Source organism: Grus americana, chromosome 2, assembly GCF_028858705.1.
Source record: "Grus americana isolate bGruAme1 chromosome 2, bGruAme1.mat, whole genome shotgun sequence".
Taxonomy (NCBI): Eukaryota; Metazoa; Chordata; class Aves; order Gruiformes; family Gruidae; genus Grus; species Grus americana.
The window spans coordinates 28,647,576-28,667,787 of NC_072853.1; the positions used below are offsets into that span (position 1 = coordinate 28,647,576).

The 20,212-nt window shown below is 37.6% G+C and overlaps 1 long non-coding RNA gene across 1 annotated transcript in view; it reads right to left on the bottom strand.

Annotated features, from left to right (window-relative positions):
- Positions 1-558: 558 nt before the first annotated feature.
- The window catches only part of LOC129203599 (uncharacterized), a 41,389-nt gene continuing 21,735 nt past the window's right edge, over positions 559-20,212 (bottom strand). The window contains exons 2-4 of the long non-coding RNA XR_008576088.1: positions 7,701-7,767; positions 4,946-5,072; positions 559-634 (exon numbers count right to left, since the gene is read on the bottom strand). This is a non-coding gene — a long non-coding RNA (uncharacterized LOC129203599). The remainder of the gene's footprint in view (positions 635-4,945; positions 5,073-7,700; positions 7,768-20,212) is intronic.

Sequence of the window (20,212 nt, forward strand, 5' to 3'; positions counted from 1 at the left end):
TTTCTTTAAAAATTATGGCCTATACTTCGATTAAATGAAAGGTGCCAATAACTTTGTGGTAATGAAGGTACTTTCCTAAAAACAAGTTTTCTCAATCTTTATATTTTTCTTCATCCCATTGTGGAAAGATAAGCCTTACTCCCAAAAATGTAGTTCATTAGCACACTTCGATTTGCTTTCTGCTCAGTCTGCCGCCAAGGACAAGCATCATTACTAATAATTTGCAGGCTATGGATGTCTACCTTAATCACTGACCTAATGAATGTTTGCTATATATTTTTTACTTACATATATGATGGCACAGCTCTCACAAAAGTGAATTTGTCACAGAAGGGTCTTTAGCAGTTTTCCAGTTCTGGCAGGCAGGATTCCTAACCCAACTTATGGCCCAATGAAGGCAGCTGCAGTTCCCGTGTTTCTGATTGGAGAATTTAATGGGAATTACACAGATTTATGCCTTTTGAAGCCTGTTCTGAGAGTGTGGCAGTGTTCAGTGCACTGCTGTGTAGGACTCCTTGCCATCTAGCTAGGGTACAAAACTTCTCCCCACAGGAACTTACCAGATCTGGCACCAGCTCCCAGCAGGGCACTGTAGCCTCAGGGAAGAAAAAGTTACTGTTGTTAACACTATGTGCTGGAAGAACAAGGAAACATTAACTCACTAAATTTTTCAATCTTTAAAAATGCTTTTTAACATCCCTTAAATTAAATAATTTAAATATTTAAATACAGATTCATAACCTTTTTTGACCCTCTCCCCCAAGATATCTGCAGACTATTTCAGACACTGTTTCCACGATGGCTTTCATTAAAAGCAAATAAGCCACATTAACTTTATTTTCACACTCAGACAGCTTTATTTGTTTTGTTTACACAGGTAGAATTATGCCTAAATGTTTGTTTCGTGGGGAAGGCATTATAGCCATTCACCAGAGCACCCTTCCACCTGCCATGTCTGAGTGATCTTCAGACTTGTGCTGGTTTTGGCTGGGATAGAGTTAATTTTCTTCATAGTAGCTAGTATGGGGCTGTGTTTTGGATTTGTGCTGAAAACAGTGAAAAAACATAATGCAGGGATGTTTTCATTACTGCTGAGCAGTGCTTACACAGAGCCAAGGCCTTTTCTGCTTCTCACACCACCCCACCAACGAGTAGGCTGGGGGTGCACAAGGAGTTGGGTTGGACGGGACACAGCTGGGACAGCTGACCCCAACTGACCAAAGCGATATTCCATACCATATGATGTCATGCTTGGCATATAAAGCCGGTGGAAGAAGAAGGAAAGGGGGGACATTCAGAGCAATGGCGTTTGTCTTCCCAAGTCACCGTTAGGTGTGATGGAGCCCTGCTTTCCTGGAGACGGCTGAACACCTGCCTGCCCATGGGAAGTGGTGAATGAATTCCTTGTTTTGCTTTGCTTGTGTGCATGGCTTTTGCTTTACCTGTTAAACTGTCTTTATCTCAACTGACAAGTTTTCTCACTTTTACTCTTCTGAATCTCTATCCAACCCACCGTGGGGGAGTGAACGAACAGCTGTGTGGTGCTGAGTTGCTTGTCAGGGTTAAACCATGACAAGACTCCACAAGTTAATAAATATTGGTTCAGCAAATCCAACTTGGAAGCAAGGTGTGTGGAGCACAGACACCGAATCACAAAGAAATGCTGGCCTGCTTGGTGCAGTAAAGGCAGTAAAGACTGTCTTTCTCGAGAGGCCCAGAGCTGAACTGTAGCTGTCTGGAGGGGAGTAATGTCAAAACCATAGGTATCTCTTCAAGGGCTTGGATGCAAGTGAAGGAGGCTTTTCAAGATCTGAAATTTGGACACATTATTTGTGTGGCAGTAAGATGATTAAATCCTACTTGTGCACAACATTTGAGATGGTGCTTTCTATTATATACTAGCAATTCCTTTCTTACAGAAAACCAAACTTGAATAGAAAACTTTGCATAGGAATAATATATTCAAATGGAGCATGACTTGAGTTCATGTACCAATGGGACAATTTGACTGTGATCCTCAAATCTCATTCTCTCTATGTGAAAAACAATCTAATTGAACAAAAGTTAATTTAAGCGTATCTTTTATACATGATAAATATATCAAATTCAATTGTTTCATGTTAAATATGAATTATCTGGAAAATCTTGCTTATTTATTCAAGATGCCATTGTTAAAGAGTGAGTTTACTAATTTCTTGCTGGGTTGCTTGTGTAGTTCTTTCCATGGTTTATTGTCTATGTTTATGGAAAAACAGAAAACATTTAGTTAGCATGGGAATTATTACTGATAACTGGCTTTGAAGGCATGACATATTTTACAATACTCTTTTTTTACTTCATAGATAAAATAGCTCTATTGTGAAATATCAGTGTGTAGAGGGAGGGTTTCAGCAGAGCTTTAAATACAGAACATTATTTTGTCTATTTCAGCATTTGCTGAAGTAAAACTGCATTTTGGTCTACATAAGGCTAAGTTGGGAGTGGTGTTATAACCTGATATCCTTATGAAAGTTTGTCATGGTTTAACCCAGCAGGCAGCTAAAACAACCAGCATTCACTCCCACCACAGTAGGATGGGAGAGAGAATTGAAAAGTAAAAGGTAAACCTCATGGGTTGAGATAAGACAGTTTAATAGGACAGAAAAGGAAGACTAATAATAATAATAATAATAATAGAATATACAAAACAAGTGATGTACAACACAACTGCTCACCACCTGGAACCAATACTCAGGTAGTTCCTGAGCTGCCCAGCTCCTGGCCAACTCCCCCAATTATATACTGAGCATGACATCATATGGTATGGAATATTCCTTTAGCTAGCTGTCCTGGCTGTGCCCCCTCCCACCTTCTTGAGCATCCTCTGCCTTCTTGTTGGCAGGGCAGTATGAGAAACTGAAAAGTCCTCGACTACCTGACAACAACTAAAATATTAGTGTGTTATCAACATTTTTCTCATCCTAAATTCAAATCAAAGTGCTATACCATCTGCTAGGAAGAAAATTAACTCCATCCCAGCTGAAAACAAGACAAAGGTAAAGCAATTTCTTTTTTTTCCTAGGGCTATCATGTCAAATCTTATCTATAACCACACACACAAAATTTTTTTAATATAAACATTAACTCATGCTATTAGTATTCCATAAGCCAAACATACAGTTACAGGTAAAAATGTTAAAAGAATTCTCCAAGAGGAGTGCTATAAGTAAAGAGGATGTAAATGATAATATGTAAATATATACAAGAAAAAACATTGCCTTTCTGAGGTCACCAAGATTTGTATCAGGCAAATAAATTTGAAAAGTACATTTCAAGGTGATTCACCTGGGAATCAGTCATTGCCATAGCACAGACTACCTAAGAGACAGTGTTCACTGATGGAGCTTTATCTCTCTGAAGTTTTCCTGGCCCCTTTCAAGGTTAAAATGCTCTCTATTATTTATCAAACACTGGACAAATAGTCATATGGAGCATAGATATCAAGCAAAGACTATCAATAATATTTTTTTCAAGCTAAGCATGCAATGTTCATTTGGGGTGGGGGTTTCAATCAAAACCTGAACCAAACCCTTTTAAATTCAGTCAGGACACTCCTGCTAATTTTAATGGGCTTTGGAGATCTTCTGAAGTGCTTTACCCTTTCCCTGTTCAATTTCTGGAGCTCTTCCTTGTTGTGTGTACATTTGTGTTGGGATAATGCCATTTTTCATCTTTACCTACCTGCCAAAGCACAATTAGAAGATCAGTCATGAATCTATATGTCAGGAGATATCACCTGTTTCTTGCCTATATTGTCCTCCTTCTTTGCCTGCCCTGTATGTTCATCTCAATCAGATCACGTCTAGGGCCCAATGGGTAATTAGTTTATTAGAATCTCAAGGTTATTGGCAGTAAAGTAAAACACAGTACACAGTAGAAACAAGACCTGCCATCAATTTTACTGTGTCTTTATTTTATCTTCATCTTCAAAATTCCAGTGACAGGAGTAACTAAAAACCATGGAAAGGAGTATTGCCTTTGAAAGAAATTGTGAACTGCCTCCTTCAGCATTAAAATATCTCTACAAAATGTCTTTTTTTGATAGTAATCCACTGGGAGAGACCTATACCTAATGTGATGGTTTTAGGTTATGCCAAGAATGTTATTGAATAGAAACAGAACATTGTTGTGTTTCATCCTAGGAAATCTACAGACAATCTATTTGTAAACTACATAGCCCAACTTTTTAGCAAGTCTGTAGAGTACACAACTTATTCAGAAAGAAAAAAAAAAGTGCATTGATTAGCCTAAATTTCTAATTATTTATACAGTTTTGCATTCTGAATCTAAACATTAAGACCAATTCTTTGGTGAATTATAATAATATGTTAGGGGACTGGCTATACAAAGAAACAGACTAACACATGTAAGAAGTGAATGTGATAGCATTGAACTCCTTAGGAGCTCGACATGACGACTACATAGATTTCCAGTTCTCTGTTCCTCCCATGCCTCAGTAGAACTTCTTTCTTTAAAACAAATGCTATTATAGAGAGCAAAGATGATGCCTTGGTTACACTATGATCAATTTGTTTGCCACTGATTTCAATGGCTTTGAAAGAACACTTTCTCAGCCATCATGAGGTTGGAATGTTTCTCCAGTTCCAACCCAGCATTTGATACTGGATTAATCTGGTAAAACTTTCACGCCTCTGAAGATAACTGGAGAACTGCAGCTCGTTTCAGTATAGACAGAATTTTGCTAGTCTGATTTCCCTCAAAGCTGGTTGTTACTGTGTGTGATTTATAAAAACATAATTTTTTTAAAATTTTTTTTTTTTTTTTAAATTTAAACCTAAAACCAGATGTGTCTGAAAGTTCTCCTGAAGTTGAACTGAGATGACTTAAAAAAACCCTGGATGACTTATGGCAATCCCACACACTAATAGGATACAGGATACTTGACCTCTCTTTGAATTTCTGTGCTGGCATATTGAATTCATAATCACTCTTCCCTAGACTTGGAAATGGAGTTTCCTTCTTCCAAGTGTTACGGGCTGATGATATCAACAGATGCAGAAGAAATGCCAAGGCTGTAAGAAATCAAAGGGGCTTTAGCATCTTAAGATCCAGCTTTAGAACAGCACTTAAACAGGGAGTAATACCTGGATATATGCTGAGTGTCTCAATTTTAAATATTCTTATTTTAAAAAGGATTATATATATGACATTATCATGTAGAAGTTTTTAGATTCCACAGAAGAAAATCTAACATTTGCATATAAATAAAAATATTAAGGCAATCATGGCAACTGGTTTCAACTTAATATCATGCTTTTAATTGTAATTTTATTTTTAAATGTTTTAAAGTCTTCTGAAACTTAAGTTCATTACAGAAGGCTTTTTCATTTCCTTAATGGTTGTACAGTAAGATTTAAATAGTAGAATAAACTTCTAGCTTAGTATCCAAAAGTTATCTGATATTTTTATAGTGTATCTGGAAAATTACAACTGTTTCTATTGTTACCTTTTAAATTACACTTTTTGGCATCTAATGTATTAATCCTGTATATACTATCAAAGAGCTATAGTTTCTTGAGAGTTAAAACTTGAAAATCAATAAATTTATTTAAGAACTTGAAGTTTCTGGAATTCTCATCAAGGCTACTTCCTGTACAATAAATAGTAAAAAATACGTAATACCAAGTTGAAACATGAGATTAAAAAAACCCCTAACAGTTGAACTAAAAGATGTTACATCCTTCAAGTGAAGAGTTATCAAAGAACCGTGGAAAAAGTCTTTATGATCTGAGAGATGTTCATACCATGAAGGTGTTTTGTAGGTTTGTTAAAGTAGAAGCTTTGAACTTTTACATACACTGCACAAGAAACAGTTTAAATTGAGAGTAGTATGTAATTTAACTTAACTGTACATTTGTAAAGTCACAGACTCCAGTCCAGATGAGGGATAATAAGCAGAATTCATTCACTCATCCTCTAGTCTTTCATCCATTTCCCACCATCATAAGATAACTCAAATACAACAGCACAGGTCCAGGACACAATATTACACTACAAATCCCTATTCAGCCTTACACCAAAAGCATTACAAATATATACTTCTCAGCATTTCATGTGATGACATTAAAAAGCCAGCTGATGAAGGTCCAACTCTCCAAGAACTTAGGAAGTATACAAGCGACTATAGTATAAATTGTACATAATTCCAAGATGCTGCAAAACTTATGAGAGGCAACTAAACATAACATCAGAAATAGCAGCTGTGATTTCCTGGTCCCTCTTACTTCCTGTAATTTCTTATTTTAATCAAAAAACAGATTGAGAATTTGTCACAAAAGCCAAGAGTTCAGAGCCACCCTCTGCTTACTTAACTATATATGCATGTTCTTATTTTCAATGGAAAATATTTACACTCATTTTCACCAATCTTTAGTATTTATAAAGGTGGTATGAACAATGAACGCAAGTTTCTCAGGACAATGCAGTTCACCCAGTCCTCATTCATATTAAAATTTGCAAGCACCTAAAGCTGCCAAGCTTCTATAACTACAGGTCCAAAAGCTTGTGCATCTGGGCTCTTGCACATGCGTAGGAGTGCACCAGCTGTTCTCTTCCTCTGCATAATTTTCTCCTTTCCACTTTACCTCATGAAAGAAGGTTTCCTAAGGCTGCTGATAACATAATTGGGATCAGATCATGGTGAACTTTATCACCTAACTCAGAACTGAATCTCCCAAATACATGTAGAGATATGCCAAGCACTGGAAAAACTAGGCTTTCTCCTCTCATCCTTCTAATCACTTAGGCAGGAAGAGGGAAAGAACAAGGGAAGAGTGAGATAGAAATCAAATTCAATACGGAGTGGTTAGGATTGTTGGTATGGGTTTAGGGGATGATTAAGGAGGAGACAGGAGCACAGTTACAAGTACTTGACATAGCCAAGTACAGTGGGATCAGAGCTGTAACGCTGGAGAGGATAATGATGGATACTGGGACAGTCACAAGATAGTTTATTACAGTATAACATATGTTGATGACAAAGTAATAACTTACAGATGTTACGTATGTCATTGCATAACAATAGTAATAGCAATAATAATAACAAACATAATAATAACCACAATGATGATAATATTGGTGCTTAATATTTACAGAGCATTTCTGCAGAGAAGCCAACTGGGTAATGTTTTGCTTGGCATAATACAAGCACAAGAAATAATGACTCCTTGCCATAGTTTGTGGTGTAAAATACTAGATAAACACGTGGGTCTCTTAAGGTGACAGTGAAGATGTGGCAATAATAGCGATATGTTGTGAGGGTTGTGCAAGAGGCTTACTAGCAAACTGGAGCTGGTAATGAAACTCATAGGTTATAAAGCTTGGCAGTTATACTAACCTTTAAAAAGCCCTTTATAATATCTGCTTAATTAAGCTCCAAGTCCCAAGTAAAGGTGTTATTTCAACAGTTTAAAAAGAAAGTAAAGCAAAACCCTCAAAGGGACAGACTCACTAAAACATTTACAGGGATAAAGTCAGAGTCTGCATGACTTCTAGACTTCTGCTTTCCAGAAGTAACTTCTGCAGCTATTAGTTTTTCACTCTGTTTATCATAGGCAGTTTCTATTATTTTAGTTAAGAACCACGCTAAAAGTAATCAAATCAGAGGAATATGTTTAAATATTTGTCTGTGTATCACTTACATGGTATGCTCTTTCTCCAAGACAGGCCATAAAGAGAATAGTCTTCCATAGGAGCCTGTTGAGCTCACTGTTGAGGGAAAGGCAAGTATGAAAACGAAAGTTTTGTAATGTATTCTCAGTGTTATTGAATTGGGATTTCTGTTGGACTAAGCTGAAGACAGAAAGACTCAAGATAACAATGCTTGCCTCACCATGAGGTACAAATTTCATGTGGAGATTCACACTCTTGTTCCAGATGGTCTTGACTGATAGCCTAGAGCAAGTCCAAAGCATAAAAGACTACAAAGCAGAGCTGATTCCTCTAGTTGCATTGGGAAATGATGTGATAGCCTATGAAGGAACCATGTGCCCTGTACTACTGCTACTAAGTTGGAAGCCATAGTCTCTTCTAGAAGAAACTTCTGAGTGATTTTTGATGGGAGAGCTTTCTTACTACAATAATTAGAGCAGGAAGTAGCAAAGCAGTAAGTGTGAAAGATTCACAGTGGTAAAATAATAGCACCCAAATCCTTAGCTTCCTAGAAAAGGAAACAAAAACATATAGCCTTTTGTTTGTTTGTTTGTTTTCCTCTAACTAGTCAAAATCAATTGCTGAGTCTCCTCCTTTCCAGAATAGTATTGCTGACTGTTCACTACAAATCCTGGCTGTTCTCAGTATGGATATAGGTTAACTCCACCATATATGTAGTTGAATTTTTCTGTTCCATCAGCATTGACTAATTCTTATTACACCATAATATTAACTATTCCTAAATCCAAATTTTATTCTTAGGTAAATAGTTTGAAAAATGTACAGCATTTCAATACACACTCATTGCATTGTATTTGAAATATTGGCATTGAATCTTCTCCAATCTTGACAAAACAAATAAACATATTTTCATCTTTTCTCATATAAACATGGATGTATTTGCCCTATTACCTTCTCATATTTATCCATCACTCCTAGTCTTTCATATCTGCCCATCTCAGTAGCATTGCAGTCCTGTTTTGGTCAAGATTGTCTATGAATTTTCCTTTTGTCTATTATTATGCTTGAGCTAGCTTGTCAGGTAAAACCTTTATTGTCCACATGCTTCCTACAACTGGTAGACTGTGTAAGAGATAAATATGTAAACATCTTCATTTATTTGTTTGCTTTATTTGCAAAATAAGCCATGAAACTGTTCTACATAATCTACCCTGCTATTAGTTGAGTAACCATTTAATCACCTCGAACACTTTTTGGCACCCAACGTGGGGCTTGAAGGGTTCGAGATAACGACAGATTTGATTGGAATGATTGAATTTATAGCTGTTATTAGCTATTTAGTATTAGCTGTTTAGCTATTAATTGGCAGGCTCCTGTGCTTGCCATGGGCTTGCTTGCCTTACTGTATAGTAGAGTCTAGTGCTTGTTAGCGGCTGTTTTTTGCTTTCGTTGCTTGCTGTACTGCTGTATTGCTTATCATCTTACATTGCTGTGCCTGGGAACATTTTGATAACAACGATGGTGATGTGCCTGGGCTGGCAGATGGCCAGGGCATCACTGCTGTTTCTGTGCTGCTGTCCTGGACAGGCTGGAACTCCTGTGTGCACTTGAGTCGAAGGGACTGTGACCTGTGGATGAGTCCATGTCGGAGTAGGACACCTCGAAGTGTCTGTGGCCATAGTTGTATCTGTGCTGCAGCAGGTATACCTCTAGAAGGATTGTGAGCCAAGGATAAGTCCATGCTGGAGAAGGTACACCTCAATGCATCTGTGGCAAGGATAAGTCCATGCTGCAGCAGGTACACCTTGAAGCATCAGTGGCTGTGCATGGGGTCATGCTGGAACATTTCAAAGTATGTGGCCATGGACGAGCCCACGACAGGACAGATTTATTTCTGAAAGGACTGAAGTGACTGTGGCTGTGGATAAGTCTGTGCCACAGCAGGTGTACCCCTGGAGAGACTGTCGCTCATGGATAAGGCTCCACTTGGAGCAGGTACACCCCTAAGGGACTGCAGTCTGTGGATAAGTCCAAGCTGGAGCAGGGGCAAGGGGAGGTGTTCATTGCAACAGTAAACTTGATGGTCTGACTGGAAGGGACCAGGGGTAGAGATTGTAATGGAAATACCTTTAAATTTTTGTAACCCATGATTTGAGTTGCATGTTACAAGAATTACTGTAGCAGAAATCACCTGAACCAATGGAGAACAAGCCTTACAAGAAGCAGCACAAGTGCAGCAGTGGACCTGACCTGAGCTGGTTTTGGTGCCCAGTAACTTCACACATCAACCACCTCTCCTGTCCTGAATGACCACCATGGTGGATGGAGCCCAAGGTTGTGGACTGAGTGAACCCAATGGACATTTTGTGGACATTTGCGGACATTTTAAAAGGGTGGTCCACAGACTAAGGGAATGATACCAGCATATTATATTATATTGTATCAAGGGATGAGAAGGGTTGTGGTGGTTAATGAGGATTTATTGAATTGTGTGGGACCTGAGCATGATGTAAATAGTATGGAATAAGGGGTGGATAATGTCCTGGTTTTAGCTGAGAGTTAATTTTCTTCATAGTAGCTAGTATGGGGATATGTTTTGGATTTGTACTGGAGACAGCGTTGATAATATAGAGATGTTTTTGTTATATGGACCTATTGTTGAGCAGTGCTTATGCAGAGCCAAGGCCTTTTCTGCTTCTTGCACTGCCCTGCCAGTGGGATGGCTGGGGGTGCACAAGAAGTTGGGAGGAGATACAGACAGGACAGGTGACCCAAACTGACCAAAGGGATATTCCATACCATATGATGTCATGCTCAGTTTATAAGGAGATGGGGGAAGAGGATGGGAGGGGCGGCGGTGTTTGGAGTGATGGCGTTTGTCTTCCCAAGTCACCGTTAGGTGTGATGGAGCCCTGCTTTCTTGGAGATGGCTGAACACCTGCCTGCCCATGGGAAGTGGTGAATGAATTCCTTGTTTTGCTTTGTTTGCATGCGCGGCTTTTGCTTTACCTATTAAACTGTCTTTATCTCAACCCATGAGTTTTCTCACTTTAACTTTTCCAATTCTCTCCCCCATCCCGACAGGGGGGAGCGAGTGAGCAGCTGTGTGGTGCTCAGCTGCCGGCTGGGGTAAAACCACGACACATACTAAAATCACTCCTCCCGTATCTCCCCGCTTCTTTTATTATTCCTCATCTGAATTTAGTTTGTAAGTGTGAGAATTGCACATAAGAGGTTAAAAACACTAGTGTCCACTTATCTTTTATGCAAACATTGTGGATGGAGATCCGCAAGGTTGGCATAAGAAACAGCAGAAGGAGGGAGTCTTATGGTGGCAAGATGGCCCTGTTTTGTCTAAAGAATGTGGGATAAACAGATAAACGGTTTCTACACAGAATCTTGAAGGCCATGGTGCCTGGAGTGAGACCTTTTGCTTAATTATCCATGAAATGAATATTAAAGTTGACACCCCTAAGTATGATAATGAGCTAAAAGAAGTACATGCTAAACATATATGACTATAATACTCGGCTCTCCACCCAAATCACGTTAAATGTCACCCAGGGAGGGGAAAAGCTAAGGTTAAGGTATAAAGGATATTGAAAAAAGTACCCTGCAGGGAGAGAAGAGATTGAAGACCCAGAAGAGGTAGTCAACAGGCTGTGCTCCTTCTCCTCCGCCCAAGATAGGGACGCCTTCTTGGTAAACATTGTGACTTCACCTTTTGGTGAAGAATACCCAGGATAGCATTTTGCTGGCATTATAATCATATATTAGCGCTATTGCAGTAAATGCATTTATCAACGGCAATTCTGAACTCTTTATATCTGTTGCTTTAATAAACTTTCTATCTGTTTCAACTTTGTGAAACTGTCTCAGTGAAAGTCCTTTGGGGGATCTGACAGGCAAATGTTGACTCTGATATGTAGCTACACACATAATATTTAGACATAAACCGTTGACCAAGTCTGGGACTAAGACTGGACCTAGCTGCACCTGGAATCCTCTCTGAGAAGGAGTTCAGAAAGCAAGGGGGTCCTTTCTGAACCTTGTGACTGAATGGGAAGGTGTCCCTGAGCCACACATCAGACTCACACCCTTTTACACAACAGCAAGCAATATGGAAAGAGAATCACAATTTTTCCTTCTTCTGCTCTCAGACACTCAAACACATCTAAGGATGACTTAAACTTTGAATCAAAATTAAAGAATTAGTAGGCCACAGTAGCACTGCACAATAGGAAATGATAAGTAACATACGCAGTTGAAATTGTGGACAAAAATATAAGTAGGCAGAATGCAATTTTGGCAAACTGGAAAATGTCCAGGACACTACAGCCAATAGGCAAACTACTGGAAACTTTACATAAAAGATGAAGAATAGGAGTAATTATGCTTAGTATTCCCATCATATTTCCATCTTCAAAGCACAAAGTCAATGACCTTGTCACTATCACTTTTCCACAACTCTTCAACACAATGATTTAAAAACCTGATCTATAACATCACCTCAAAAAACCTCCTTCTTCCCCTATCACTGTCATCAAAAATTGGCTAAAAGCTGAATCAAGGGAAGGAAAATCTTTGCCATGAAGCTTACTAGATTTTACTTAAATCTTCTTGGAAAACAGAGTTGTTCTTTTTCAGTAACCTGAAATTCTGGACAGAAATAACGTGCTTCGGTATGTAAAAACAGAAATCTCAAATCTTCAGACAAACTTAAAAAAAAACCCCAAAAAACCAAACACAAAACAAAACAAACCCAAAACCCATTTCTTTCAAAACTATAACTTAGAACATTTTTTTTGGACCTGAAATTCCATCTAACAGTCCAAGTTGCAAAGTTCCTGGTTCAGTCTCTTTTTCTCCAGGATTTCTCAAATGTAGGAATGGACAAATTTTGGTTCTTCCAGTTGAGACCAAAGTCCAGATGTCAAAAAAAATTCACTGGTGCTGTTAGTAACTGTGCTGAAACTCAACTAAGCTTCATCAGCCCACACCAGCTGGCTCTGACTGTGAGGCAGCGCTTGGACATGAATGACTCTCTTCCACTTTTATCTCCAGATTTCCCCATCAGCAGATGTAGCTGGCTTACCCTGGTTTCAGAAGCCAGATCATGAGTCAGCACGCAGGAAGTCTGAGTAATCAGGGACAGTGGCTCATGGGCACACTTGGAAGCTAAAAGAAAAGTATAAAATGCTCAGAGTTTCAAGGATTCACAAGTTTCCAGGTCCATGCTGCAAAAGTTGGAAAGGCACCTTTTCCAGGTCCAGCCCTGAGCCCAGAAAGAATTTGCTACACTGGACCCATTACTCTTCAGGGTACTCAGATTTGGATGCCCTTGAACATCAGGGCTTTCCCTCTGTAGAAAAGCTGGACTGGACGTTTGAAGATGACAGTAAATTAGTCTCTAATTTTACCTGAAATCCTTTTGTTTCCATCAATACTTAAGTCACAATATCACAAAACCAGAATCTTTTTGGGATGGCTCATTTTAAGACCTCTTGTCTACATTCTGCAGCAGACACTATTTAGAGAGTAGCTTGTAAAATATTTTATGCATATATGCATCTTTCTTAGCTGTACAAATTGATCTCTAGAGTTTACCATAAATTGCTCAAATGCAAAGAGCTAGAAACATGAAAGAGTAGATGGAGAATAAGTAATATGCCTCATTAATATCATGAGATAGTAAAGGAATAACATTAGTTTGTATTAGTTGGTTAATATTTGTGTAGTCCTTCGAATACAGAACAAGCTCCATATAAGCATTAAATCATTATTAATATTAGGCTACCGAATCTCTCAGGGTTGTACTGCTCTTGCATGCTGGGTACTATGGAAATGAATACATACCTAAGAGGATGAGCACTAGATCAATCCAACCCAATCCAATCCAATCCAATCCAATCCAGACTACCCCTTAACAAGCATGGCTGAATCTGTTTTGCAGACAGCAGTAATGCTTGTGCACCTGCTGCTGTAATATTCACTGAAACACCTCCTTCAGATATTTTTAACTTTTCTTTAGTATGAATGGATCAACATTGAGCCCATTACATTTGTCTGTATACTGATGCTATGCTCCTATGCTGGTGGCATTTCTATCTATCTGCACCCAGGTTTGCATTCTCTGTCAATAACTTATTATTATTCCAAGTGGTTGTTTTGTTGGAAATCACGAGATCTTCATTCTAACAGTGATTATACGTATACTAAGAATGAATACTTACTTAAATTTTGTGCCGATGTCTTGATTATATAGACTATGATTGGCCTACTTCATACGAGCATCAGATGAAAATAACATAAGTCTACCCTTTTATGACAGCTCAAAGTATTTACAAATACTGATTGCTGAGTTAAATTTTATGCAGTATATAAAGTTTATATGAATATATACAGTATGCATATCAGTGTAATGCTGATAACGGAGTATAATTACTTTTGCAAGGTGACCTGACAGGAGCCTTGCAATATGAAGTCAGACTCCTTTCACAAAGCACCTGGCTAAGAAAAAAATCACAAGTGATGCCCTTTGTGGGGTAGGTTATTGTTTTAGTGTAGCTAAATATATGAAAGAGAAAAGCAGTGAGACAAATCACAGCAAGAGATATAAAGAAGGGGAAAAAAGACAGAAAAAAGAGTCAAAAAAAAAGCCTTTGAAAGAGTTGAGAGAGAACTCATGTGAAAGAATTTTGAGGTCAGTGTTGACCATTTTACAGTGTTTGTTTTCCTCAAGTGCAGTGTGAAGCGGTGTTTTCCATGCCTCATGTAAATAAGAATAGGGTTGTATCAAAGTAACCTGGCTTCATCATTATCTTTTCATCCTAACCAAAATAGCTCACAGGACCACAGATTCTAAAGAGCCATTCAGTTTGAAAGAAGTAACCGTATATCCCTGCTCCTTTGAATTGTGACTTCTTTGTACAGAGTTCAGAGTGCTGCAGTCATTTCTCCTCTGTTTGGTCTGATTGTATACTATCAGAGTAGAAGGCAATCTTTAGCTGGATGAACTATTGGAAAAACTCAATTTTGCTGCGCTCCCAGTAATGAATCACTTAGTAACTCAGAAAGAAGTTGAGCATCCTGGTCATTGTTAAGCAAAAATATTTAGCAGTAATATTTAGGGCTGCAGTGTAACAGGAAAGCTGGAAGGAGTCCAGTTGCTAAGGAAAAAAAACCCACCCCAAAACAAAAACTTATCTCTACTTATTTTCTACCAGTGATAAACAGGATTGACACATTTGGTCCTAACATCTGAATGAAATATTAGCAGTTCCTCAGCAACTAATGCCATGGAAATGGATTCACATGCCTTCTGGGTATGAATTTACAGCCCAGGATTAATTGGGCTACTTTCACAAAGCATAGACTTTTCTAAATAAGCCTAATTTTTAAATGAATGTGGAGTTTCTGATAATGTCTTAGAAGATATTTTTTAAGCTCCTGCTAATGCTGCTTTCAGCTTGCTTAGGCAGGACCAGCATCCAGAGACATGTATTCGTTGCTCATGTCGGTGAAGTCTTTGGCCTGCCTGCCAGCTTGCCAAGGACTAGCAGAGAGCAGTGCTCTGTGTAATGGCTGCTGTTATGCAGTGGCCTCGCTATCGTCCGACTTGGAAGAACTATTGTCTAATTAATATAAATAAGATTTTTTTTTGTTGTTGATGCCAGTCTACTCAGAGAAACATGCTACCTATTCCTTTCACTCATAAACTAATTTGTACATGTGTATGAAATTATTATTTTATGCAGATTTATTGAATTCCTTTTGGTCTGAGGATCACAGAAGTCTCTGTTGCTTTTTCTGAGGGTATTTTATAGCAGCAGAACCCAAATTCTTTGCACTCATTTCCAGATACCTTTAGCTAAATGGATCTATACCTGTATGCTATGACCACTGAAGTATCAGTGAAACTTAAGCATTAAGAAAAGAGTTACTTTGCAGCTGGACCTACAAATTAGTTTTCTATTCAGCTTTAAAATAAGTGGGATTCATGTTAAAATTAATTTCATTGTAAAACTAGACTGAAATTCCCAAACCTCCCTCTCCAATGGTTAGAAGACACCAAGGTGACTGACTTGTTCAGACTCCGCATCTTATTTTTATACAGTTAAATTAAGGAGAGGTTAATGTCTCCCTCAGTCTCTATCTGAGTATCTGATGAAAACCAAAAGATCTTTAGGACATGATAAACTTGACCTTAATCTGTTCCTATCTACCAAAATCTAAGAGTCCTTCTTGTGCAAAACCTTATCTTCTCTGGGTTCAGAAACTAAGAGCTGGCCTCTGGTGACCTACCAAAAGCTAGAAAAAATTCGGTAATGTTGCATATACATTTTATTTATTGAAAGGAAAGAATATTAGCAGTTGGTACTAATAGTCTATTTAGGAGGACTGCAGCTGGGAGAATGTTGTAATGAGATTGGCATTTTACATGAGAAATTGGTACTACTTTCCTAAAATGCACCAGTGGTCTCCAAGTTATATTTGTGCTTGAGAGATAAGCCAAATGCCATTACTCTGTCCTGCAGTAGTCTGTATTTTTAGAAAAGATGAAATAACCAACACTTGCATTTTTTACATTTGTGATATGAACCAATAACCCCATGAAATTGGATGAGCACTAACCTTCTGTGAAAAACGATTAGCCCTATGTTCTAAGATAAAAATAATAAAATATGAAAAATTTTTAAAGGACAAGCTCAGAATTAGATTCCTGAGCTGAGAATTAGATTTCTTTGTGGAATAGTTTAGACAATTAATTTTTTTCTTATTTTTTCTTTTTTTTTTTTACTTTCTTTTTTTCCCAGAAAAGTATGGAGCAGCAAGTAACACTATTTCTTAAGATTTAATGAAATACATGGAGAAGCTTGAGTATAAGATATATTTCCCAAAAACAATGTGGTAGCTGAGATTTCTGTTCATGCATTTTATCTTAATCTGCAAAACTAGTGTGAGTGCATGCAAAGCAGAATTTGCCAGTGCTGCTATCAAGGAGACATTAAGCTTGAAAGAACTTGTACTGAGCTTGGTGCCTTACCAGGCATATGAGTTAGTTTATTTCAAGTCTTGCTAAACCACATGTAAAAACCCTGCTTTTAACATATTTTCAATTATACTCCAGGCATAATGGATTTTTTTTTTTTAACTCAAAACCAATATTTAATAAAGATTGCATTTGAATTTTCTAATTTTTCCTTAAATTCACATTTAAATTTATATTTTTCAATTCTCTTTACTTTGTTAATAGCACATTTTCCTGGTTTTATCATGTGTAATTCAAAAAAGCAAAGGCAGAATCTTCAATGTCTTGATTCTACTAATTTAGTCAGACTTAAATGTTTCTCCTTAAAGAAACTAAAAACATAATTACAGAGAAAACGATTACAAAGAGACAAGGTAACATTATCAAAAATAGCTACATGGTTTTGAAGCTCAAATTCCATTTCAAAAATGATGCAGGAATTTGAGTTTTTTACATTTCATTGAATGTCAACATAATTTTAGCAATTAAGTGCTTACATAATTTTTGACAGTTTTACATATGCTTTAGGAGGAAGAATAAATTACAGGAAAAGAAAGACTCATTGATTCATTTTTCATTAAATATTTGTTAGATTGACTAACTATATGCAAACAGAAGGCTGTTGAATAACTTATAGGTTATTAATATTTTGGAAGATGTATAAAGGATAAGGCAAGAAGAAGCAGTAGTCAACTATCATATAAACTGCAGAAAATTTAAATCTTGGAGGTAGAAATGATGTGCTAATGGGAAATAGAAGACTTGAAGTCCCTCCGGAAATCAGTAGTGCCACAAATTGGGAGAGCAACCCTGGCAGCCTCTTGGGAGAGCTCTCCTGGTGGTGGGCACCTCTGTATCCCCAAACAGACCCAACACAGATGGGTCCTGCCTGGTAGAGTCCCAGACCTTTTCCCCATCTCACTTCTATGAGGGAAGGATGCTCTTTACTCCTCTTGTTTTGAGACAAGGTGAAACAGCCTGATAGTATTCACTCATCCAAATCTTTATGGATGCATATATCTGCACCTGTCCCAAATACAAGACACTCCAGTATTCAGTTATCTTGCTGTTTCCTTCAGCTGCACTGAATTCTTATCTCTACCTGAATTCCTTTCTGATAAGTAAATTTATTTTTTCCATATAGTCAATATTACTGGTACCGTGACCCTGGAGAGACTACTTGGAAACACCAATAAGATTAAATGTTAATTAGAGAAGCTAGGAAATGAAAAAAAGGAAAAAAAAAAAAAAAAAAGGCTGCCATCCATCTACGAAACATAAAATTGCTCGAGGATGCCAAAATGGGAGTGCTTTGATAACAACCATCCATTAGAAACTTATTCAGATGTTTCCAATAGGGCTCTGTTTGCCCTTGAGTTTCAGTTCTCTCCGGCTGGAAATAGGATGGTGAATGAGTTGCTGTGCTTCAGAGGTTTTCATTCACACAAAGGATACAGATACAGGGAATGGGATAAAGTTCTTATACAGCTACCTGGGGTTCACCTCTATATTGAGTCCAATGATTTTGTTTAATGACTAGTATCCTTTTATTCTCAAATTAAGTCAGGTATTTAACTCTGAATAAGTCTGGATGGGGAACCTCTAAATGACCGTAAGGCAATAGAGGAAAACTACTTATATGTATTTTAATACTACCAGTAAAGACATAATTTCTCATGTTATACTTCACAGCCTGCTTTGATTTGCTATGGCCTTTCTGACTGTACAGCCTGTACAATTTGTCCATTTAGTAAACCTGTAACTGTACAGTATAGTGAAGAATTACACAGAGACATCCAAGCCAATCTCATCAGAGTTAGCCTGGATTCCAGAGGAGAACAGTCTTGGCTTTGCTGAACTGTGTCCATGACCGTATACTCTGTTCCTCTCATTAACTTCAGTGGTGTAGTACACTAACGAAGCTGGACAGTTTCTGATATCATAATATGTATGAACATTCAAAGCTAGTTCAATGTGATGGAACATTGACTTGGCCAAATCTTTGAATTGGATATGCCTGGAACTTGTCCTTTATGTGAGCTCCTCTAGACAAACTGTAATATTGGCTATTAAACTGGAAAAGGCAGGTTTCATTGGAATATAAACTTTAAAGGAGAGAAAATTTAGAATTACTATGTCTGCATAGCAATAAAAAGTTTATAAACAGTTCTTCCTTGAAAGAATGTCCTTGCATATGGTCTTGGTTTGAACTAGCTCAGAGACATTTTGGGCAGCAGCAAACTTTGTTTATTCCTCTGAGGTCTTCTGCCACCTCTGTGGTCTGGCTGCCTCATCCTTGTTTCCTTCTACCATTTCTCTTCCCCTCTCTATTTGAGCTGAACGATATCAGGCCCTGGCTGTGATCACCTTGTTTTCTTTTCCCCTCTGTATCCTGCTGCCTAGAAACCTCTCCTTCAGCCATGCTTGTGATCAGTCTCCTGTTCCTCTTTGTCTTTATAGAAAGGCTGACATCAGGAGAGATGAAACATGAACATTCATTGCATGGAATTATACAAATAATGTGGACACCCTATGCCAGCACAGTCTGTCCCCTACAGATTGCCACTGATTTCATGAACCTGCCAGACGCTCTCAGCCAAGATCATATCCTCACTGTGAAGAGGGAGAACTGCACTGATGTTAGAGGAGAAAACATGGAAACCGCTCTAACTCATCTGCCTTACTAGTTTACATATGGAAATTTTTTTTCTTTGATACAGAATAATTTAAATGATCATACTCTGTATGTCATAAAGATGGAAGAATATTAGAAAAACAAAATGAGAGTATGTCTATATATCCTAGTTAAGAGATAAACTTTACTGAAACACTCTATTTCATTCACTAGATGATAGAGTATATGGATCCATCAACATATTTTGGAAATTAAACCAAATATTATTTGTTTACATTAATAGTCTGAAAGCACCTGTTGACCAACAATACTTATGATTTTACCACTCTACTTGACATAATGTTTATGAGAAGAAAACGTATTTCATTTGATGTGGATCATCTTCTGTGATTCAGAAGAGAACAGTAAAATGTATTTATATAATTTGATTAGAAGTAAGAACAAAATGAAACAAATAATATTGCAATCATTAATCAGAATCAAGTCCTTGCTGTGCTAGGCACATTCCAAGCTGACATGGGAGACATTATTATGTTACCACAGAGGGAAATTCACCTCTGCATAGAAAGTTACAGGTCTATATATCATATAAAGCCCACATCAATCCACCAGTTTTATGTGGAGTTTCCAAATATGGAAACATCTTTTTCCATAAAGAAAACAAGATTACACAGGAGAAAATTACTCCTGTTTTGGTTTGGTTTGGTTTTGTTTTTTTTTTTTTTTTCCAAGCTGAATTTCACTTTTATCACCTACAAGACTTACTTAGAACAAGTTTATGTACTTAAGTGCCATTTATGAAGTTCAATGTGGCAATAACTGAAATTTTATTACCTTATCTATACTAGGGTTCTCAAGATGAACACAAGTAATTT